This window comes from Apis florea, unplaced genomic scaffold, assembly GCF_048593485.1.
Source record: "Apis florea isolate Af1SG1 unplaced genomic scaffold, ASM4859348v1 contig_3758_pilon, whole genome shotgun sequence".
NCBI classification, from domain to species: domain Eukaryota; kingdom Metazoa; phylum Arthropoda; class Insecta; order Hymenoptera; family Apidae; genus Apis; species Apis florea.
The window spans coordinates 731,448-757,664 of NW_028256839.1; the positions used below are offsets into that span (position 1 = coordinate 731,448).

At 18.9% G+C, this 26,217-nt stretch overlaps 2 long non-coding RNA genes across 2 annotated transcripts; both read right to left on the reverse strand.

The window, feature by feature from the left end:
* Positions 1-9,764: 9,764 nt before the first annotated feature.
* LOC147656465 (uncharacterized) lies at positions 9,765-16,493 on the reverse strand. Its single transcript, XR_015294357.1, has 2 exons — positions 16,266-16,493; positions 9,765-10,452 (listed from the first exon to the last, which is right to left on the reverse strand). It is a non-coding gene; the product is annotated as an uncharacterized LOC147656465 (long non-coding RNA).
* A 1,392-nt stretch (positions 16,494-17,885) lies between these two features.
* On the reverse strand, positions 17,886-20,780 carry LOC116414760 (uncharacterized). The gene is made up of 3 exons (XR_015294356.1): positions 20,736-20,780; positions 20,347-20,593; positions 17,886-18,778 (listed from the first exon to the last, which is right to left on the reverse strand). It is a non-coding gene; the product is annotated as an uncharacterized LOC116414760 (long non-coding RNA).
* Positions 20,781-26,217: the final 5,437 nt, after the last annotated feature.

A 26,217-nucleotide genomic window follows, 5' to 3' on the forward strand; every position in this document is an offset into this window, starting at 1 on the left:
AATTTCAGATGCAATAAAATCTCAAGTGAATTCTCAAAATGAAAGGAAATGTATAATAATTTTTATATTTTTTATTTTATTGTAAGAGAAATCTTTTAAATTACTGTTACTATTTAGTACTGCTTTATAGAAAAAATTTTTCTGAATTAATTTATTCGAAAAATAGCAATTCTTTTATAATTTTTTCCATAAATCTTATTTTTTTCAATTAAAATTGATTTTTGTGATGGCAAAAATTTTTCCAATCATCTTACATGATACTTTCGATTAAATATATTGAATGATAACGTTGCTGGATTATTTTATTTAAATAAATCATTTGATTTGAGTCCAAGTTCAATTGAATTAAAGTAACATATAAGTAATCTCAATATGTTATCTCAATGTTATTTAAATTAATAACACAATTAATTTTACAATGATCTTTACAAAAATTTTTTATATTTACGGCTCGATAAAATTTAAATCTAGTTTAATCTAGATCTCAAAAAATCTTACGAATCTTAAATCTATAATTCAAGTATTAAAAAAATATATGATATCTTGTAATTTAATAAATTCATCTATTTTAAATGTTTTTTTTGTTTTTTTTTCTTTTATATATATATATGTATTTTTAATAATTTATATTTTCATTGTGTGGAATTAATCACATAATATTTTTCTTTTTAGTATATTTAGAAGTTGATGTATTAATGTATTATATAATATGAAATATTATTCATAATAGTACTGAATTCTGTAGAATATTGTATAATAACTTTTTTCCAATTCATTTTCCAAAATTTAATGAATTCATTTACTGATTTTGTAATCTTCAATAATATATGTTTTAAAAAATTAATTAGACTTTTATAATATAATGTATAATAATTCAATTTTTCCATACACTATAATAAAATTATGAGAAGATATTTTTTAAAATCCAATTTTCTTATTTTGTCAACATTTATTAATAATCAATTGTGTTATTCATCCACGATATTTCTATTTTGTTTGTTTATAAATACTTCAAATAATAATGTTTTCATCACTACCCTTCTATTGTTGCATTTTTTCTATTTGAAATCTGTTTTTCAATAATAAATTATGAATTTTTCATGCAAAAATTTATTTTTTCTTAAATGGCCAATAATTTTAGGAATTAACAGATATTTTTTTTTTAGTAAAAAATTCATATGGCATTGATATCTTCTGCAGATTTTGCATTCTTTTTTTTTCATTCTATATAATGTTCTTCTAAATAAAATAAAATTTTTCATTTTTGAATGATTTTAAATAAAAAGTATTCAAAATTTTTTCCTTTAATATGATAACTGATAATTTATATAAATATTTTAAATAAATTTCAAATATTATTAATTGGATTTGAGAGATTTATCTAATTATAGGAATATAGTAAAAAATATATAAATTTTTAATATGTAAGCATAAAATACATTATAATAATTTGCAATTAAATTTTAATAAAAACAAGAAAAATGTTAAAAATTATAATGATTTTAATTGATTTTTATTTTCCTAAAAACTATATATGTATATAGTTCCATATATATGTATATGGAATCCAATATTAACTAATTTTTTTTCTTTCTGTCATTTTTTCAGATTCTTCTGCACATATCTCTTTTTTCTAGATACTTCGGATGCTTCCATTGATAGATATAGTATATATAGTAAATAGTATAGATGATAATATCTCTTTCCTGAATTGTTGGATCAACTATTTTTTCTTTGCATAGCATTTTTAGAAGCTGGATATGGTTTTTTCTATTTTCATGTTTTTTATTCTCTTCATTAATTATATATTTTTGATAGTTAAATAGTTTCTCTTTAATTCTGAAATATTGCAAAATTTTTCTATCTAATTTTATTTCTTTGTACTTTATCAACAAGTATATTTTTCATTATGATTTATAAATATATATATATATTAATCTCGAAATAATAACATGTTCATTTCCTTTTGTTTTGTAATGACTAATGACAATAATCTCCATTCATATTACTCATGCAATTCATTCATTTTTGAAGCAAAATAATAACAATTTTCTCGATGTACAATAAAATTTAATGATAATTATAGCTTCACATAGTCAACAACAACAATATAGTTCATTGCAAATGTGAATGCAGTTACTCAAAATGTCTTATCTGATTTTGACATTATATAAAAATAAAATATTTATAATATTATATATAAATATAAAATATTTGTATAAAAGTTGAATAATATCGAAGAGAATAATGTTATATATTAATTCTTTCATAATGCAAATGTCACATAAAGATTAACTTTTTTAAAGATTATTTTTTTTTTTAATGGAATTATATTTATATTTATATATTTTTTAATACATCAATCAATGATTCTCTAAAAAAGTAATCCATGTCTAAAAATTATTAGTTTAGAAGATATTTTAATTTAAATTTTGTAAAATGATTCAGAAAAAATTAAGATATCAAAAACAAAGGAGATGAAATTCTATATATTTTTTTACAAAACGATATTACAATCAGATTTTCCATTATTGTCAGTATTTATTGTTATTGCATCGTTATCGAATAATTACTGCAGAGATAATAAATTTAATATTCTTTTATTTAACGTCAATTTTGATTGTTTTTTTCTAAAACTCAATTAACACCACTGCTTCGAAATATAATAATTGTAACAATAATTCTGTAATTCTGTTGTGAAATGATAATAAGTATAATAACAAATAATGATAATAACAATAATTTAAGAAATTTTTAATTTTATGATTTGTTTCTGATCTTGAAGTCATGTTTTACTTAGATCATGATATGATGATTCCCAACTATATATCATAGCAATAAATATATACGGTTCGTTCTAAAATACTATTGATGAAATCAGCAATACTAATCAATTAATTTTTATGGAGACATCAGTTGCAATCAACGACAATCACAGCAGCAATAACAACAATCAGCAAATTCTTCATATCATTGGAAAATTGTAATAATTCTATATATGCTTTTAAAATATTTAAAATATCATATCTCCGATTCCAAATATATTCTGTAAAATTGTTTGATTATCTGTTCACAGTATATCAACATCTTCTGTTATTGCTTCATCGCATAATTCTGACAATATTCTGCAATCAAATCAATAGTCTGTCATGTATCGATCATCATAGAAAGAGAAATACTACAATATGATGCAGAAATGAAAAAGATAGTCGATTGGTATAAAATTCTTTAAATTACTTATATTATGAAGTGAGTATATCGCATACATGTATCGTCTAGAACGAACGAGTTGGAAAAAGTTTTCATATCTGAAATATCTGTTTTGTCATCAAAATTGTTGAATCTAATTATATATTCGAAAGAAGAAATTTGAAAAAGAATATTTGATAAAAATTCTAACAACAATTTATAACCTAGACTCTCTATTTATATTATTCGCAATCAGCAAGTGGTCACTACATTTATAATTTGCTTATTCAAGAAAATTATTGTCGAGCATTTTAATATTAAGTATAGAACGAAGAATTATATAGAACAATATGATATATAAGATGATATTAGAGGACAATACCTTTATTTTTTAAAAAAAGTATTTAAATATTTAAAATTGTTGAACATTAACTATTTTTTAGAATACTTCAATCTGGTTAGAATGCAACGTGATCCTGAAATCTGGGATAACATTCTCCAACCACAACATCGAACATTCTTAAGAAGATTTAAAGAAAACATGCGTCAATCGATTTCTTGATACAACGTGTCTTTGTGCGATATTTGTCTTCGAGGATATCTCCTTCATGAGTTCATCTGCGGTGTCATTAACTTCTATATAAATCATCTTAAATTAATCATGATTTCCATGAGATGAATTTTTTGCAATTTACAAAAAGATTCGAATAATTATGAATTTTTATCGCATTTTAATTGATAAACATATAAAACGATTATAGTCCGCCAGAGACAACACTTAGAGAATAATAATAAAATTAAAAAATTTTGTAATTCTGAATCATATCTTATGGTTTATGAAATATATTTAAAAAATAATTTATAGAATCTTATTTGATTGCTTGATGATGATTTATTGTGAATTATGATGAGATATGTAATTTTCGTATATTCAAGCATACCGTACATTATACATATAGTCTACTCATTATCATTGAAAATTTATTTTTAATATTTTTGCGAGTGCGAATATATTAACACATGCTAATTACTAGCAATAATATTTGCTAGTAAAATTCATCAATTTTCGATAATTATCTGCGAAATTTGTTACATATATTACGCACATATAATAATTCAAGAAAAGTCAGTGAAAAATCAAATTTTTTATATTATTATTATTGTTAATAATTATTATATTATTATTATTGTTATTAATAAAAACATTCTATTTGATTGTTTTCATGTTTTCGTGAATAATCTAGATGACGTGGAATGCAATGTTGACATAGTGTTTCGATATTAACCAACTAGCACACAAATATCATAGAGTATTTCATGAAAAAATAATAACTTTTAGATAATGCGTATAAATTATTAATTGCAAATATAATTGACCTGGATAATACCAGATAATTATAAAAACTCCATCTTTGATTTATTGTTATTACTTGTTATCTTTGTTTCATTCTTACGATATTATTATTTTTTATTTTTATAATTCGAAAATTTAAAAAATATCCTAACAGATATTCTTTAATCAATAATATTTAATACTTTGGATTTTTGTGCTCGAATCATTAAATCAGAATCTGTATTTGAAAACTCGTTAGTTACATCTTGCTCTCAGATAAAAATATGATTGTTTTTGTGTTATTACGAGAAACGTATTTGATAACGTAATGTTGCATCGAATTATAATAATTGATAAACTTTCTATTTTTGGAAACTTTCTGACAAGATTAAGAACAGTTTCTATTATTTGAATCATTGATATATAATAATTTTAAAATATATTACTGTTCTTAAAGGATACGAACTTGATTTAACTTCCTTTCTTTTTCAATATGAAAATTTGACTATCAATTATCGATACTTTATTGATTTTTAATATATCAATAATATTATTAATAGAAATAATAAAAGTGACTAGAGTTTTCATTTCTTGATCAAAATTATTTTTAAGGAGCATGAAAATTGTAATAAGTTGCAATAAAACTAAATAAAAAATTATGTTGTAGTCTATTTCAATTATTTTTATCTATATTATTAATATCTTCCTTAATTATATCGATAAATCATAGATAATTATTAATATTTTTAATAGTAACTTTGAATAAGATAATCGATATTTAATCCAACTTTACTATAGACATATTATTATACTATACCACTAACTTTATATTATAAGTATGTAAGATCATCAATTGAATTGATTATGTCAGAAATAACAAATATGTAATAATGTAATATAATATAAATATGTTAAATGAATTACTTTTAGGATTATACTAAAAAATGATTTTTATTTATTAATTGATAATATGGAAGAGTATAAAGGTAAATCTATGCTATATAACAAAATGCGTTACATAAAAAATTGTTATAAAGTTATTAAAAGAAATAAATTTTATTTAACATAATATAACATTTTTTCTGTTATGTAACAGTTTACAAACAGGAAAATAAATTACTAAATATATTATCATATGATAGATGAATAAGAAATATATAAAATTTTCTCCTATTCATTTTTTTCTTAGTTTCTATGAGTTTTTTAAAAAATTCAAATTAAGCATATAAATTAATAATTTTTTATTATAAATAATTCTGTATTTTTCTAATAATCTGTATTGATTAGCATATTAAAAAATATGAGTGTCTATTTAAAAAAATAAAGTCAATTTTAATAAGTTATTTATATGTATGTGCACTTGCAAAGAAATTAATTAACACAAAATTATATTTCCTTTTATCATATAATATTTATATGAAATATTTGTTTATACGAAGATCATAACTTATAAAGTTATTTGAAATGATCTTAATAATTAACATTCTATTTATTCAATAAATGTGGGTCAATCAAAAATATATTGAAGTAATTTTTTTTATATCAGCTTTTATTTTCAAATCAACAAATTATATATTCTATTGTAATTCATTATTATATTATTTAGCTATTAATTTATTATAAAATTATACAAATAAATATTTGTTACATTTTTATATTTTCTATTTATTTTTAAAGAAATAATAAAAGGCAAAATAATAAATATTATATTTACTTATTTTTTCACTTTAATGAAATGATTTTATTATATTTCAGGTTTAAAAAAAAATTATTAGTTTAATAACATATAGTTTAGATATATTTTTATATAGTTTTTTATATGGTTTAAATATATTACTATATATGTATATACTATTCTAATGACAAATATTTATTTTTTTTTAATGATTAAATTATAATTTATAAGACAATATAAAGTTATAATGCAAATATTTTGAAATTGTGAACGTGTATTAATAACAGGTAAAATGTAAAAATAAACCAATTATTATGGATTTTAATAGTTCAAATTTAAAAATTTAAAATTAGAAATTTGTTTTTTTCCTCATAATATTACTTATTTATAAATGGATAGTTTATTTTAATGTGAATTTTTTATTTACAATAATATAATATAAATATAAATTATAATATAAATAATAATATAAATTATTTTGAAAGTAGTATAAATCCATTCTTCATGATCTATAATTTGTATTTAATTGAAGCATAAATAACAAAAAACAAATGATGGAGAATAGGTTTTTAAGCTCTTTATTGTACATGTATTATATAAGTGACATAGATTATATTATTACATCATTAATAATTTTATAATTATATCTAATTATATCGAAATGTAAAGATTGAAAAAATCTTATATTGTTTTTTTTTTCTTTTTTTAATAAATAATCTTGCATTAGAATTTGAAACGATATAGATAAGTATGTTTACTTTAAATTTTAATTTTAAATCTATTTTATTTATTTTTAAGTAATATCGTATAGAAATAAAGTCTAGAAATATAAATATTTAGAGATTTTATTAGAATAGAAATAATATTGCAGAAAATAAAATTCTTTTATGCGATATAAAATGCAAGATTATTTTAATTAAGTTATTGCAGTTGAAAAAAAGAAAAAAAAATAGTGACAAATAAATAAAACAAAACAAATAAAAATTTGATTAAAAATTTGTTGGTTGAAATTTTGCAAAAATGAGAATTTTTTTTGATATCATTCTAGTTGCTTTTAAAATAAATAAATATTCACGAAAAAATATAAAAATAATCATTTTAATTTTTGAATTAAAATATTTATTAAAATATTTATTTTAAAATATTAAAATATTTTAATTTTTAAAAATAAATATTCTAACATTAATATTTGATTTAATTATTAAATAATTAATAATATAAATAATATAAAAAGCAAAAAATATTTTGAATATTTGAATTTTATCAGATCAACATGTATTTATTATAAAAATTACAGTTTAATGATCATGCTGTTTTAATTTGAATTGAATAGCAATCTAAAGAATTATATCAAATATCAATGATACGTATTATTTGATATATTTGTTAATATTTTTAGAATATTTATTAATTTAAATAAAATAAAATTGGAATAAATTATTATAAAAATTTTATTAATATATTTATATAATAATACGTAAGAATTATATATACAATACTTTAATATTATAGAAATATATAAAAATGAATTTATCTTTTTTCTTATTGCTAATTTTCAGCCAATTAATTTATATTAATTATCAATAGTCAAATAATTTACTTTCAGCTGAGTAATCATATCTATAAATATGTAATTCATTTAAAAAATAGAGAACTTTTTTTTATTTTAATTTCTTTATTTATTATATATATACATTTATTTATATATTTATTTATATATGAATTTAATAATCTATTAATAACAGAATTGATAACAATCAAAATATATTTAATGTTTCTAATAAATCATACAATTCTAAAGAAAAAAATATCAAATTAACATTTTGAATGTATTTGAATTCAAAATAAATTTTAATTTAACAAATAAATTCAGTGATTTTGTTGTGTTTGAACTAAACGATAAAAATACATATCATAACAATTTAAAAAAAAATTAGCATTAATTTAACTAATTTTATTAAATAACTACAATAAGATTTTTTATTATTAATATTAAAATTAATTAATATTAATATATAATTAATATATATAATTTGCAATCTATATTTATATATATTTACATGCATTGTATATGTTTATATATAAATATATATATATGTATATATATATAAACATATTCACATTTATTTATCAGCCTTAATTTTAAGAATTAAATTAGTTAATTTAGGAATCTGTTAAGGATTGATTAGGAAATATATTTGCATAAAAAGAACAAAATATAAAAAATAAAAAATTTTAGTATGTATGAATTTGTCATTTTACTATACATTTGAAAAAAATATATATATAACAACATATTACATACATAACATCATAATAATATATTAATTTTTATAAATTTTGTACATTTCGTAATTTTGAATTTCTATAATATAGTCTTCTTATAACTGTTATCTTATAAGAAGGATATTTCAGCTGTTGACCCAACCACACTGTATTTTTATAAATTTTCATGATCATTTATTAGATGAGTCTTATTTTTAGAATATGCAACACATTCATTTTCTATAAATCAAGATATATTTTATATATAGATTCAAATATAATTCTGAAAAATAATTTATTTTAAATTTTACTATATAATGCAAAATAAAAATGAATACATTTTATAATTCTGAAAATATTAAAAAAATTATATATCAATAAATATTTACAATAAAAGTCTACCAACAACACGATTATTAATATTTGTTTGCATTAAAATTGCTTTTATTAAAATAATTATTGAAAATAAAAAATATTTTGAGCATTTAACATGGATATAATAAATTGAAAAAATTCTTTTGTCAATAGTGATTAACAATTAATATTAAACAAATTGTTATTGCATATCTTTATTCTTGACATCAATATTCTTTTTTTCCATTTCATGATACATTGTGGATACAATATATTAGGATAATATTATATTCTCTTGCATATAATAATATTGCACGATTATCATGTTGACAATTTTTAGATGAACTAATAAATTTAAATCTAATATCATATTTTTCTTGATAGCTAAACGTAAAATTTTTATAGATGGATTTTGATAAGCATCACCGTGCATTTAGGAAATTAAAAAAAAATCTTATAATACATCTGTATCTTCAAATAAGAAAGAATATTTATCAAAAATATGATATTTATTTATTCCATTTTTTCTTTCCATTCATGCATTATTTCATTTTATTGATTGTTGCAATTCTAGAAAACAAAGCAGAATCTTTAAATCAAAAGAAATGATTAAGCATGCTTCTAATTGTTATAATGTATTAATTTTGAATAAAAAATATAAATTAGAAATGGCACTCTTGTTTGGATTAGAATTACGAACAGAATTGTTTTAAATTATCAAATAAATTATTGAGAATCTCGAAAAAATGTAATATTCGATTTTATGTAATTTAAAACAATATATAAGAAACTTTTTTTGGTAAATATTTGCAATGCGAATTTATATTTCATTTTGTCAAAATTATTTACTTTTATATGTTTTTCAGTAAATTTATACATGTATAAAAAATAAGTATTGTAACCACTATAACATAATTCTACGTTTCTGGATCTATTCAAAAAATTGACTTGATTCGAAATTCAAGATTTATTGTATTTGAATTTCCATTTATGGATTGTATAATATATATAATATCTAATATATAATACCTAGCTACTTCATTAATTACAAGTAATATCTCATTATAAATGTAAACATATTGAATAAAATATCTTACAAAATTTCAAAATCATTTTTCAAAATAACAATCATTTACGATTTATTGTTCTTTTAAAATTATTGTTTCTCGTGGTAAGTATGATGCAATAAAAAATAAAAATGATTTAAATTTCAAAGTCAAAATCAATATTAGAGTAAATTTTTTGAATATCGCGATATTATTTTTAATACGCTCTGTATTTTTATCACATTCTAAATTTCATAAAAAAATAATATTGCACTAAAATAGCCGCAAGCTATTAATATTTCAATAAATTATTTTTGATGCTTTTGAATAAATGTAAATAATCAAGTAAAAAATAAATTTATTTAAAAAAAAAAGATTTTTAATTTTTAATTAATTCTTTTTTTCACTTATATTATTACTTATATTACTCTTTGATCGCAAACAATAATTCTAACTTTTAAATTTTTATCTGAAATATTTAATCTGATAATTGTTTGATTATAATTCAGTTTTCGAAACGAAGAATATTATTTGTTTCTACTTTAGTAATAAAACACGTATCCATTGTCGTACTTCAAAATCTATGAATTCTGAAAAAAAAAATATAAGTTACAAAAATAGATTTATGCTCAAATTAAAATCTGTAAGGAACATCTATTAAAAATTATTATAAATCGAAAAAAAATAAAAATTTATCAAACAATGTAATCAATGATTTCATCCAAATCATATCATGTATATATTTTTAAAATGAATATATCTATATAAATTGTTATGAGAGGAATTTGTGTTGAGCATTGGTGAAACAAAGTAGTAAATAATCATTGGAATATATATTACATTGATTACATTGAAAATATGGAGAAGAAATACATTTAAGAAAGAAAATAGAAAGAATAAGATAAATTTTTTATAAAAAAAAATTTCATAATATATTCAATTAAAATGAATACTAAAAAATATTTTTTAGCATTTTTTTGATTCAGAGAACTATCTCTTCATTTAAATCAACGTTTTGGAGAAAGAACATTTGCAATATTTATTTTCATTTTTTGAATCCTTATTCCTTTTTTGGTATTGATATCAAACAAAAATTTATTTAATTCTGATTTTATTTAGATTAATAAATTTTTAATAAACAACAACTGCCAAAAAAAACTTTTACAACACTTTTTATAGTATAATTTTGATAATTAAAAAAATTATCAAAATCGGAAAATGATATTTTTTTATAAATATTTATATCTCTTTTGTATCTTTATTTATTTATTATTAAATATTATTTAATATTTATAAATTTATTAAATGTATGATTATATAATAATAAATAATGATATATTAACGAATAATTCTATATTATAGTAAATAAATTATTGTTAAAAAGCATAATTTCTTATTTTCTAGTATATAGAAATCGGAATAATTTATAAATTGGGCTTGTGCATTTGTTTATATTTACATATTCATTTCATTGAATATAGAATAAATAGATAAATTTTGTCATTTATCATTTAATTTTAAAAAGCAAAATAATTATAAATAACAATTTTTATTTTAGATGGCATTTTAAAATATCAGTCGTATCAAAAATTGTCAAACAGTGAATAAAAAAATCATATTAAATTATAACCCATACGTCCAATTATTGGTAATTATTGATAATTATTCGTAAATAAATTTTTCATTATTAGGATATTTTTAAAAAAATGACTTTAGCCCGATGCCACGAATTGGAAAGAATTATAAATTAAATTAGAATTTTTTATTTAAGAAAAAAAATTTGAGTTAAATTGAAAATTTAAAAAATTTTAAAAATTTTTTTATTCAATTATTACATTAAGATCACTTTAATATTTTTTTAAAACTATTTTTCTATTAATCAATACATCTTTGTATCTTCTTTAAAAAAAAGAATATTAGAAATAGGGCTAAAGTCATTTTAAATCGAAAATATAAATTTTCAAATGAGGATCAATTTTCAATAGATCGATAGTTTATGCAGGTGCATTTTTTAAAAAAATATCGTAATTTCATGATCTTTCATAGCACGAATCGATTCTCTTTCTAAAAATATAAAAATTAAAGTTCTAATAGAAGAGCGAAACCAAATTATTAAATCAAATTATTAAACTTTTGCATACAAAAAAATATTTTTAAAATTTACAATATATAGTTACAATCTGATCGATTATTATAACATGTATTATGGATATTGGATACCTAAACTAATATTAACATAATGGCTGCCAAATCATCGCTATTATCACATCAATAGTAGATGTATAAGTAAAAAATTTATCATTATCAAATCAATAGTAAAATATTTCAAGAATCAAGGCTATCTATGCAAATAATATTGTAATAGTTCACTATCCATAAATGTAAAAGTATCAAATTGATCGTTGTTATCAATAACATTTATATTATTATATCAGGCCATTGAATACCTGTGCAAACATAAATAATTTAATGTATCTGCACATGCGCAGTCATCATAGATCATCGATATATTACTGACAAAAAGATAATCATTTGTTGACATCATTTATCGTCTAAGCTAAATATAAGATAATTTGATTAATTTAAAGAATATTTATTTAATATTTTGTACTATACATTATATATATTTAATAATGAATGTTATCATATTAGGCCATTGGCTATTTGTGCAAACATAAATAATTTAATGTGTGTCTGCGTATGTGCAATCGTCATAAACCATCGATATGTTACTAACAAAAAAATTATTATTTGATGACATCATTTATCGTCTGTTAACTATGAGATAATCAATTAATTAATTTAATTAAAAAATACTTATTTAATATTTTGAACTATATATTAGATATTTAATAATAAATGTCTATTTCGTTTTAATTAAATATACATGGCATTTTAAAGGAACATAAATTGTACAAGTATATGCAAATATAAAATTTGCATCCCCAAAATTATCTCGAAACACAATAAGTAAAATTAAAATTAACAATTAATAAGAGAAGAATGCTATAATCATTATAATACGAAGAATCCGTTTACATTTCTTTCATTCGGCTCAAGTCAATTGCTAGTCAATCACTTTATGGGCATTTATAGCGATTTCATTATTGGATCGTATATTTTTCTAATAGTCCAATATATAAAACATTTTTGGTAGATATTCTTCTGATATTTCTGAAAGAAATTCCATTGGAGATCTGCAAGAATATGTTCTTCCAGCACAATTGAATACCCAGCCCATAATATTAAATATCCAGATTCATTTAAATGAAATTTTCTGAGATGAAAAAATAAAAGTTTAGTAGCATGGACATTAAATATAAATCTGTTATATTTTTTCTTCTTAAATTATCTATCTATCTTAAGTTATGCTAATTTTATTATTATTTTTTTCACATTATTTATTTTCAATATATTTTTTAAAAAATAATTCTCATTTCATAATGATCATTTTAAAAATGAAGCGATCATCCATGAACGAAAAATATGATTTTCATAAACTAAATATAATAAATATAATAAATTTATAATGAAGTAGCAAATTATTGTATTCGATATTGCATCGCGAGCCAGACAATGAATAAAAGCATACATAGATGATCTCATTGAGCTTTATTTGATAAAGTTTTATAAATTTAATCAATCTTTTTCAGGATCATTAAACTTTTTAAAATAAAAATAATTCAAGAAATATTTATAAATTCAATTCTCTTGCAAACTTATTGAATTACAAATGATCAATTGATTATTGTTGGTGAACGCACATGTATCTGCACAGTAAATATATATGAATAGATATGTTGATTTAATAATACATTATTTTTCTGTATATTATTTTTAGTGATATTTAATCTATAATTTTCGTATTACACGCTAATTTATTACAAATTAATTTATCTGTTAATATTAACAAACGATACGATAATCCAATAGCATATTTTGAAGTTTGAAATTTTTAAAGTTCAATCCAATTAATTGATCATTTTTGAATTTAATATTATTTTATAATTTATTGTTTATATTTCATTCCAAATACGTATTATTTATCATTCATTTCTTAGAATAAAAAAGTTTTATATTTGTATTTTTATATCACAATTTTATATTATTCATTGTGAATGACGAATAAATTCGATTTAGCAAAATGCTTACTTGAACTTGTTTGTTTGAATTCGATTGATAGCTCATGTCCAACACTACTATCGTGATTCGATATTCATCTATACGCTCTGTAGCTAGTATTTTTTGTTAATAATTCGTTAACAAAACGTAAACAAAAATTTTGTAAAACAAAAAATTACTTAAAATTACTTCAGAAATCTTCAATTAATTTCAATTAAGTTTTTTAGAATATCCTATATTGATAAACTTTATTTAAATTAATCTTATGATCTTTCAGAAATCAAAAATTCGAACAAAAAATTCAAGAAATGCATGATAGGATATGTCAAAAATGATTATTTATTATAGAATTCAATAATTGATAATATTAAAAAAAGTGAAATTTGAAACAAAATATAAAAAAATATGAAAAAAAAAACAACAAAGAATAAAGAATGTAATTAATAATAAAATAAAAATATATAAAGAAAAATATATGGAGATATAACTGAAAATATAATAGAAATCAGAAAACAATATCTAATGAAAATGAAAAACAGTAAGATAGAAAAGTAAAATAAAAAAATCATTAGAAAAACATTATACAGTAGAAAAATCAGAAAATTTCAACATTTAAATGAATTGTACACAATGTTTTATTTAATGAAAAAGGATTCCAAATCATATGATGAAATAATAAATATACAATAAATACAAATACCAATTGGAAAGACAATAAAAAAAATTAAAAATATATAAAAGAAAAATGAATAAATAAACAATAACAAATTTACCAAAAAGAAAAAATGTAATATTTTCAAAATGAATGTTTGAAACTAAAGAAGATGGAACCAAAAATACACCGAAAGAATTAAAAACATTTTCTTTCATTTCTAATTCCTATTATTTTCTACATCGATAAAAAATTGTTTTGATAAACTTACTATATCAATATAATAAAATATATGTAAAGATTTACAAAAATGCAATTCAAAACTACATTTTAATGAATAGCAAAAATAAAATAGAAGAAAGATATATCTATCATTATATATATTACATAAGAGATATCTATCAACAAATTAGTTGTACTATTTTTAAAAGTAATACTTTTAATTGGAAATTGGTTAGAAACAGAATAAATTGATATCGGTGTAAGCTGTCCATTCTTTGGAATATAGAAACAATTTTTACATAATTAATAAAGAAAAATTTTAAATATTATGAGCTTAAACAATTCTCAAAAACTAATATAATTAAATCAATAATTCTTCTCAAAATGAATTATAAGTATTGATCGATGTAGCTTTGATGTTTAAAATCATATAAGATCACAAAGATATTTTTCAATGGAAATAAAAACAAAATTTAGAAATAAATTAAAAATAGCAATTATAAGAATAAAACTAGAATTTCAAAGCAAATAAAAACTGTCATATAGACAAAAATATATTAGAATTATTTACTTTTAATATAAAAGTAATTTTTATATAAAAAACAAATATCAGAAAAACTAAGTAAAATTTTACATCTCGATAAAAGTAATGTGTAACAAGTTACAATATAATTATTAAAAAATAAATTTATAAATATATTGTATATATTGTATATATGATATAAATTTTTGAATATTTATTTAATTTCATCAGCAATTATATTCGTTTTTATATTTATGTTTTATTAGATAATAGCTTATATTTATATTTTCTATTACATACATTTTATATTATATATTACATATTACATATTATATTTCATCATCATATATTTTTATATTATTTAAATATTATTTAATTTCTTTATCATTACTTTGTTTTTCCTTTTATCAATATTAATAAAAAATTGATAAAAAAACAATATCACTATTATCATTATTCTCAGTTGAACTGAAGTCTTTCATTAATCTTTTAAATTATTTTACATGTTTGAGAGATATATAAATAATAAATAATAAAAATAATGAAGAAAATTAAAAAATATAATAAATTGTAATATATAAATATTTTTCAAACTTGTAAAACTTGAAATATTCAATCTAATATTATTGAAAAAATCATTGAGACTCTTATGAACCAAAAAACGAATAATATAATCATACCAGAGCACGATTAGCATTTATCGAAATTGTATAAAATAAGTGAACTAATATGTCGTATATTTTTCGACATTGAATGTAAAACAGAACCATCACATTCTATGATACTATTCAATAAGATTTTTGCAATAAATTACGCAAATTAAAGTTTATGGATTAAACAAGTTATATAAAATGTATCTGAATAAAATATTTTTAAATGCTTACCAGATTTTAATATATATGCCGTAATATCAGTAATATTTTCTTTCCAGCTTTAGTTGGCTATAGAAATTGTATTGTAATTTGTAAATCATACAATTATTCCATAATTTATTTTTAGCTGTTTACAAGCCGAGAAATATAGCATAATGATTCATTTTCCACAATTTTTTCATAATCAAATTTACAATATAAATTTACAATGTAATTTGTTCTGTATTATTCATTATCTATGAATAATAATTAAACAATTTTCATCGATATTACTTAAAATTTTTTCCAATTTTTTTTATTATAATATTTTTTTTCTTTAACAAAATTTTTTCACACTTCATTATTCAAACATCATTGTGACATATATAATAGCAAATTGTTTATTATTGCATGATATGTATAAAATTGATTTTTTTTTTTTTAAATGAATTAGTAATGCACTGTTTTCTATAATATTTTTCTTATATATATAATTGAATGTATAAATATACTTGTATAATAATAAAAAATGTATAATAATTACATACTGCAATTTCTTTTTACATTTAATCTTTAATAATAAAAGAATAATATATTAAATTAATATTTAATTTAAATTGAAAAAATAATTAAATACAAATATTTTTTATCACATCTTACAATAAATAGCTTGTCCATTATTGACAAAATTATTACATATATCAATAATAATAGTGATAGATTTATAACCGATTGTGATAATCCAATTTATCACTTTTTTTAGGCATTATGTTATTAATTTAAATTATAAATTAACAATAAATAAATTTAAATAAAAGAAAAAATACTTTGTTTTAAGAAGCTTATTAATTTTATATTATTGTTATTTCATTATTGATGCCAATAATATATCAAACAATGTGATGAATCATGTGATTAAATATTAATTTTTGATTTTAGTATATTATGTACAAATACAGAATATTTTATTTATCATGAATTCCTTAGTTTCATCTTCCTTATTTTTATTGATACAAATTGTATCAGAATAAAATTGTGTAGTTTGGAATGACGAATATAGTGATTCCACTTACGATTTTCAAAATCATTGACACTTTTTGTACATAATTATTTTTTTTAAAATGAAACATGAATATACATGAAATGTGAATGAAATAAATAATTATATTTATTTGTTTGTTTAAGAAAAATTTGCAAAATATATACATTATGCAAAATATATAAACTAAAAAATATATCTAATATATTTTAATAATGTATAAATGATAATAAACTTGTATTTAAATTTCATGTTTTTATCTTTCTTCTGTAAAAATATGTATTTCCATAAATATTAGATGAAATAAATATTAGTTTACTTGTTAATTAGTTAATAAGTTAAAAATTTAAAAATTTGTATATCTTTTGTATTTGTTTTGAATCAATATATATTATGTTTTTATTATTTCTATGTTTTATATCATTAATATTTATATAAAATAATTTTATAAAATATTATTAAAATAAATATATTGCAAATGAAAAATATTTCTATAGTTCTTAAAGCTATTTATGTAATGATGAATAATATTTTACATATTAATATATTTTTGCATTATTATTTTCCATCTGCAATAAATAACAATAACAAAAATATCAATAATTAAAAATAAATTGTACTGTTATATTGTTTATTATTAGGTCGAACTTGAAAAAATTAGAACGAGAATCTTTTTAGAAAACAATCTTCCACACATCTTAATATTAATATTATGTATTACAGACAGATTCTATCTAGAATCTGTTTCGTGATCTAGATAGATAATAATAGAATTTATACTATTTAGTGTAAAAGGTTAAGATCACTATTATTAAATATATTATTATTAATTATGGGAAGATATTTCATTAAATGTTAGAACTTCTTGATTTCATTTCATTTGTTTATAAAATGTAATAGATACTTTCTGTTTTGCCATAACATGTCTTATCCAGGAAATGCTTCACAAAAGTTATCATTCCCAAATTCTACCTAGAATCTATCCCTAAATGTGCAATATTACTCATCTTTTAAATATTCGTAGAATATTTTATTTTCAGTTGATAATTTATATTCTGTTTTCATCATCTAAATTTATCTTCTCTTTTTTCTAATTTCTAATAGAAGCCTTGTTTTATTATTTATTTGCTTAACTGTTTTGCTAGGCAAGAATTTTTATATTATTGCATTGGATTGTTCAAACTTGTTGTTTAAACTTTTGATTTAAGCTTATAAGGAGATCCATCTTCTCTTTTATTTGGCTTATTCTTTAGATTTGCTTCCTTTATTTTTCTCTCTGATTTTTAATATATTTATATAATTCAAGTTACGAAATTCTGTCTTGAAAGATTCTTTAAAGAAGCCGCTTTTATATCCAGCATTCTCTTAATGTTCTCTAACACTATTATTTCTGGAGATATTTACTGGCCATGTTTTTTAGCGATAACATCTATAGCCATGTAATTTATCAAAGATATTTTGATAAACATGCAGTGCAAGTTATCCAAAGTTATCAAAAATGACTCCCCTGGTCAGAATACAATAAATTTGATTAATGTTTCTATTTGTTATGAATTAATAAAGAATCTATTGCATTATGTAGCATTACTATTTATTTTTTATTATTATGTAAATAATTTAATGTATATTTTAAAAATATTTATTACATATTAAAAATTATAAATAATTTTAAATATTAGAATTATAAAAAGAAAACAATATAACAAATATAAAATAATCATAAATAATTATATTATGAAATATAATGAATCAATGTAACTTAGAAAGTATGTTTCTGATATTTTCTACAAATGCCAAACAAATGCGTTTCATCCAAATTCAACAACAATTATGCAACTTTAAATAAAAAATATACTTCTGTTTCGTTTCTTTGGAACGGGATGAAACATGGATGAAAAAAAAAAGATGAAAAAAAAAAATAGATACAAAATATACCAAAAAAACATTTGAAATCCAAAAAATGGTTTGTGATTTATGTAAATAATTTTTAAAATTATAATTTTAAATCAAGAAAGTTTTAATAAAATGCATAGTTATGAAACTTACAAAACAAAATAAATAATAAATATATTCAAGATTATATAGAAATATCTAAAGAATTAATAATATACGTTAGCACAATTATAAAAATTGTAATTCCTGCCTAATGAAAAAAAAAAGATCTTCAGATATTATAACAATAACTAAATTTATTATAATTTATTTAATTTATTATTATATTTTATTTAATTATATATGTTTATTTATTATTTTTAAAATGTTTTATTTATACAAAAGTTGATATAAATTTATATTTATTAAAATTTTTTTATAAAATTTATTTGCATTTTAATTACATTTTATTTTTAAATTTTAAATAAAATAATTGAATAATATTTCTATTCAATGAATTAATATTAATCCTTTATAAAATTCTTAGTCAAATCAATGAATACAAATAAATTTATCTAACAAATAATCAAGTAAATTAAAGTTAATATTTATGTGAAACAACGAATGAAGTTATCTAGTTATTTTCTAAATTTTCTAAATTTACATAAAATTGAATCGGACACTTATTAATATATATATACTTTATGAAATCTAAAATAAAATAGTTTGATCAAACAAAATTGATATCTTTTTTTCTATACAATGTTGCTACTTATTCCAGTATATAATAGTAAAATTGACCATTATGATAACAAATGATAGCACGAATAATAATAAATTGTAAATAAAACTCATAAAATATTGTTTATTGTCTGATGACGATAATTGATACTAAAGATCGACGATTTAAATTGCAATTAAGCAATATCAGCGTAAAAATCAGCACAAATATCAGCACGATGATTATTTTTATTTATATATTATTATATTATGATTATTAGTTATGTGGCCATCTACTGGTAAAGATAGATACTAATGATCATGCTTGAATTTATAAAACATTTTCTTGTTCATAAAATATGTGATTATATCAATTAAAGACTGATTTTCTATCATCAATACTATTAAATTCTGTATTTTCTATTCTCTTGTTTCAATCCAATCTCAATACCGCTAGTTCAGTAATTAAATATTGATACAAACCTTGCGATTTTAATAAAGTTCAATAGAAATTTTTAAATCCATCTATAATTTTTAATTTTTAAGTCCATCTATGATTTTTAATTTTTAAATATTCTATGATCTTTTGTAATATAATATACATTTCACTGATTTTTGTTTTTTGTTATTTTTATAAAAAATTTATAAAAAATTCTTTTTATTTATTATTTATTATTTTTCTCTTAAATTTTTATTTAGCACGTGCCAACAAGCATGGATTTGAAATAACCTGTTAATTTTCAATATAGAAATAAAAACAAATACAACAAATTAATATGGAAATTATAAAGAGTATTTTTTCTTAAAATAACTAATTTTTTGGTTCAAAATCACTTGAAAAATAAATCGTTTTTCATAAATAAAAATCTTACTCTCTCTTATACGTCCGCTCACTTCACTATTCGTAACCGTTCTGCTGTTCTCGAACGTTCTCATACGTAAATGTATATTCGGTAATATAGAAATCGATTAATTTTTCTAATACGATTAGAAGTTATTATCAGAATTAAACAATTAACAATAATTTTGTTTTTAATAAAATTTAAATATGTAAAACATAATAAGTTATTGAAAATTTTTTTTATTAGTAGAATTTCATTTCGAAAAGATAAAATCAATATTAAAAACATTAATTAGTATTTTTTCTTTTTTTTTTGTTCTTTTAAATATAATTTTGTAATAATATAAAATAGAATAAAATTTTAAATTATAAAATATCCAGATTTTAGTATTTATTCTATTTTAGCTATTATTCTATTTTAAAAAATATAAAATATATATATAAAATTATGATTGTAAAATTCAAAAAATATAAAAATTATAAAAATTAAAATTGATTTTACACATTCTAAAATTTCTCATTAAAAAAAAATTTCTATATTATTCATTATATTCTACATAGAAATTACATAGAAATTTCTATTAAATTTAATTATTATTCTAATAAATTAATTATCAAGCGAAGTGACATATGGTATCATTATCTGTACGGTATCATTTTAATATATCACGAAGTTTGATATTTTATCGATGAATTTGATCAAATATCAATTAGATAATATTAATGCAATAATCAAAATCTTTTTTAAATGCAATTATTAACATTATATTCATTTTATGTTTCTCTAATCAAAATAAGATTAAATTAAAATACTTTAGATTATATTTACGCATTTAATGATATGCAATAATTTTTTTCCCTTATGTATTAAATAAGTAATTACATAAATATTAAACTTCATAAATAATGTTATTTTAAAAATTATAATAATTGTAATAATTTTAATAAAAAAATAATATCTACTTAAAATATTTTTAATCAATTAATTATATTTATGAGAATCATTTCTTGATTGAGATTTTTTTCATTCCTTTTCAATAAATTTTTTGTATTTCATTTTATTTGAAAATCTTTTTCAATTTTTTATGATTTCCATTTGTTAAGACATATTATTATTTGAAATATCTTATAGTAAAAATAAGTTGAAATTAGAATATGGACAAAGTCTAATATATCGTCATATACATACATTATCATTTCTACGTCAAATAATTTTTTTTTTTTTTTTTTTTTTGCTTAAGAAAATAATTGTATCAATATTAATATTAAAATCATTAATTACGAAGTATATAATATATTTATATTATACAATATTATGTTTATTTAAAATCACGCATAAACAATTCATTTTCACATTGGTAATGCTCTTATTTATTGATTTTTTTTGAATAAAATTGTTTCGATAAATGATTATCATTTATTGTCGCATAAAACGTCGTATTAATTTTATATGAAAATTAATTAAAATTTTATTCTCAACTCTCATGTATTCGAACATGTATTACTTCATTAAATTTCAAATTTGATTCCGCAGTTACTATTCAATAACTATGTTATTGATTTAGTTTTGATAATTGAAACCGCTAAAAAAAATAGCGAAAAAAAAAGAAAAAACGAGATAGTAATATCCAAATCTTATGTTTGTATACTAGATACAAAATACGTTTACCCCCCCTTTTCAATTGCCATAACAGTATAACTTTGTCCTTACCTGTCTGGTTGTGTATATTGATAATGCAAACAAAACAAAAAATGCAAACAAAAATATAGTAAATCGATAAGTAGTATATTTGAGAAATTTATAAAAAGAATAATAATTGCAACATATATAAATTTTTTCTGAATACGTATTATATTATTAACGAGTGCTATTGCTATATAATTATAATATAATATTCAGATTATTGTTTTTCTCAGATTAACAATCTCAAAATAAGAAACATTGAATGCAAATGAAATTCATTAATTTTTTTTTGCAAATATAAAAATAATCAAAGAAGACAAATTTATGTATAGAAAAACATTCAACTTTTCTAATTTGTTAATAAATTTTATGAAAAGATGTATTGATTTGTTTCTATAAATTTGAACAAATAGACAGGTTGAATATAATATGATGATACTACATATGATCTTAAATCAAATATTGTATAATTATTTTATTATAAATACGAAACATTTATTAAATAATAAATTACATTGATTTTAATTTGCATAATTATTATTAAAAACGATATGTAATATTATATAACGATAAAACATTGTTTTTTATATATATATATATATATATATATATATATATATATATATATATTGTTATATAACACGATTGATGTCTATTATATATTATTCAGAAATTCAGTCATTTATGTATCTAAAAAAATATTAATACATAAATAATTGATACATTGTATTTTGATAAAATATATATTATTAATAAAATTTTATTACGCAAGTAATATTTTCTGCATAATAAAATTAAGAACATTGTTATCTAGTCGAGCTTTTCTACTTTATCATTATATTATTCTATTTAATAGATTTTTTTTTATCGTTTTAATTTCTAGAATTTATTTTTTCTCTAAAGGGAATTCCATATTTTTATAAATAAAATATATACAGTTTGTTACAATTTGTAAAATATCTTTGAAAAGTCGTTTTGGAAAAAGATTAAAATAAACAAAAAATTTGCTTTGGTTCTTTATAAAAAAAATAAATTTTTGAAAAATTTTTTTATATATATCTTATATGTCGAGACTGATTAATTTTTGTTTCAAACATTTTTTTGAAATTAGAAATGCCACGAAAACGATATTATTAAAATATACATCTTCTTTCATGTTCAGATTTCAAAATTTCTAGAATAAGAAATTAAACTTATAAATTTTCTTTCGAGTTTTATGTAATCTTGCTGAAAAAAATTTGAATATGAAAGAAGATGTATATTGTTGAATAATTAAATCAAACGATGCATGAATATTTATGCTTATTATTTACTGAATATTATTTTTTATATGAAATATACAAAACATAATTATGTTTAATTACTATATATCAAAATGTACAGAATGTTTCATAAAATAAAGATAACATAATTATTTAAATGTCGCTATGTATTTTTAAATAATACATAAAATATAAATTATAAAATGAAATTAAATAATTTAAAATGAATCCGATATTATGCACATTATGCATTAATGCATTTAAAAACTTTAACTATTTTAATTAACATTTTAAACTTTAAGTTTTTTATTTTAATTATTTTTCATATTACATGTTTGATGCAAATTGTTGTTAGATGCAAATTTATATTATTTAAAATTATTATAATTTAAAATTTTCTTATTTATATTTTATATGCATCATTATACTTAATAGAAAAAGAAATATTAATAGTAGAATACAATACAATAGAATTTTTTAAAAATGAATTACTAAACCTTTTCTTTTTTTTTCTTTTTTATTCTTAAAGAAAAATTTTAAAAAAGACAAATTAAAGATATTTTTTAGAACTTAAATTACCTTTTTTTTCTTATATAATAGAAAAATATTTATTTATTAATATAGAACTAAAATATTTTTAACATAATTCAATTCTCAACTTGTTACTAAAGAAATAAATATTATATATTATATATTATATATTATATTATATGTAATTGGATTGATATATAAGATCTAATTTTGTGATTCAATAACCGAACTTAACGCCATTACATTTTTTTTATAGAAATACTTAAAAGATAAATTTTATTGTATAAGTTAATAATATTTAAGATATTAAACAATTTATTTTAAAAGAAAGAAAAATTACTAAAAAACTTAATTTGTTATGAACTTAATTTTTTTATATATCTTTTAAAAAACCAAATTATCAAAGAAATGCTATAAAAATACTATAAAAGTTATTTGATATAAGAAATATAAGATTATATTATCAATTGCATTATACTATGTTAATAGTTTTTAATAAACATACCTAAGTAAAATGTAGCAGTTATTATAGTGTGGCATAAATGTTATGTTTGATGACGTACGATTTTTAAAAATCAATGCAATTTATCATTTTCTACAAAAAATTAAGAAGCTATTTAATTAAATCATTAATTTAATAGATATTGGTATTATTGAAAGTTAATAAAATCTATTGTAGAAAAAATAAGCACAAAATGACATTCATTTCTTTATTTTTCATATGTAAATTTCTTATAAATAAATTTCAATTCATTCATCAACGATTCATATATTGCAGCATCTTCAAAAAAGAAAAAAGAAAAATTTAAATATTCTCAGTTAAAAAACTAAAAAATAATACTAATAATACTAATATATATAAATATAATATAATATATTATATTAATTATATCGATTAACAGATTATGTTTACATATTGTACTGAAATAAACATTTTAAATTAGGAAATATGCTATATATATATTACGCAGTTACATATGATTATTTAATAATATTTGTTTGCATTTATCGTGCGAAATATGTGACATTGAGCTTTTAAGTAATGACGCTCAATGCTTTCATCACATTTAATAATATCTAACAAAAGATCTATACACTTCTACGTAATATTCTTAACAGTTTAATATTTTTAATAGCGTTACTACTGTTTTTCATAAAATATAACAAGTTATATTTGATTAATGTATTCAAAAATTTCTTATAAAAAGTTTTGAATAATCGACTACGAAAATAAAATAACAAAAATATCTATGAAACAAGCTTATTGGTTATATTCCGATCAATGTATTTTTACGAATGTAATTTGATCAAAAAAATAAATAAATAAATAAAATAAAATATCGTATAAATATAGAAAAAAAATCCAGAGGAAGCGATAGACAAATAAAGGAGACTTGTCAACCATATAGATTATTTTCAGTATACGTTGAAGGCAAAGTTGTATATGGATAGAAATTTTCTAGAAGTAATTCTTCGGTTTACATGTGCAGCACGAATTACAACAAGAGTACCAACAATAGATGAAAGACTTGCAAGAAAAACCAGAAATAATGGTCATTCTTGACAAAAAAAATCTTGGATTGCTATAGTTAAGACAAACGAGGACAATCACTATGTACTTTTTTTAGTAAGTTGCAATAGTAAAATCTCAATATTCGATCTATTCCATGTCCATAATGAGCAAACAGTTTCGCTCTAGCCTCGAAGAATGGATATCAATTGAATGTGGATGGACGTTGCAAACTGCTAGACGCTATTATTTGCCGATATTTGAAGATTTTGTTATCTGTCATAAAGAATTGAATCAATATCGTTTTTAAATAGTTGTTGATTTAATTGTCCATTGTGTAGAATTGAACCAATGCTGTTCTTGCATAATTATTGATTTACTTGTTGCACTATTACAAAGAGTTGAGCCAATGTTTGCATAATTGATTTTATTATTCGCCATTATTGCGAAGAATTAAGCCTTGTAGGACGAAACATATCGCCAAGAAAAATGATTAAAAAATATATCGTCAGAATTAATGGATCGA